The sequence below is a fragment of the Hemiscyllium ocellatum genome, unplaced genomic scaffold (assembly GCF_020745735.1).
Source record: "Hemiscyllium ocellatum isolate sHemOce1 unplaced genomic scaffold, sHemOce1.pat.X.cur. scaffold_710_pat_ctg1, whole genome shotgun sequence".
Taxonomy (NCBI): Eukaryota; Metazoa; Chordata; class Chondrichthyes; order Orectolobiformes; family Hemiscylliidae; genus Hemiscyllium; species Hemiscyllium ocellatum.
The window spans coordinates 63738-64402 of NW_026869189.1; the positions used below are offsets into that span (position 1 = coordinate 63738).

Consider the following 665-nt stretch of genomic DNA (forward strand, 5'->3'; position numbering starts at 1 on the left):
GATTGATTTGCTGCAGATAACATCCACCAGTCATCATGGGTACGGTGATCGAGTTGTGCGTCTATCCCTGTCAAATGTTTTATTGCGCCGGTGAGGCTTTCTGCTTGGTGATTTTGTGGTTTGGTGGGACACATTGTTTGGAAATACAGCAACGCAGCTGAGATTCGGCATAGGACCAACGCGTTGATGTTCCATGACAGCAATGGTCGGCTTTCAAATGAATACACATCTGAATCGATCATGTGACAAGTTCTTGCAGACGGTGAAAGCAAAAGCCACGGAAAACCTTGACACAGCACAGTTGACGATTCGAGCGCTGCACATGGTCAGTGTGGGGATTGAACCAACGACCTGGGCGTTATTAGCACCACGCTCTAACCAGCTGAGCTAACCGACCTACATTGACTTTCCGTCAAAACAAAGGCTTATATTGCCTGCGCTCACAACCACGGCGGCTATTCGTTTTCTGATTTGCAATCGATCGCACGATCGTCTGAAGTATTTCCTTCCGTTGCAAAGTTTTTTAACAAAAAAAAATTGACTTTTCCGAACGCGCACACTCGAGCTAACCATTTGCTCTGATATCCAAAATTAAGCACAATGTTCGGACGCATGCAATTTCAATCGCAATGCCACCAGCTCAGCTGCAGCTTGTCATGTTGACA

The 665-nt window shown here is 46.3% G+C and overlaps 1 non-coding gene across 1 annotated transcript; it reads right to left on the minus strand.

The window, feature by feature from the left end:
* Nucleotides 1-323: 323 nt before the first annotated feature.
* trnai-aau (transfer RNA isoleucine (anticodon AAU)) lies at nucleotides 324-397 on the minus strand. The gene has a single exon. It is a non-coding gene; the product is annotated as a tRNA-Ile (tRNA).
* Nucleotides 398-665: the final 268 nt, after the last annotated feature.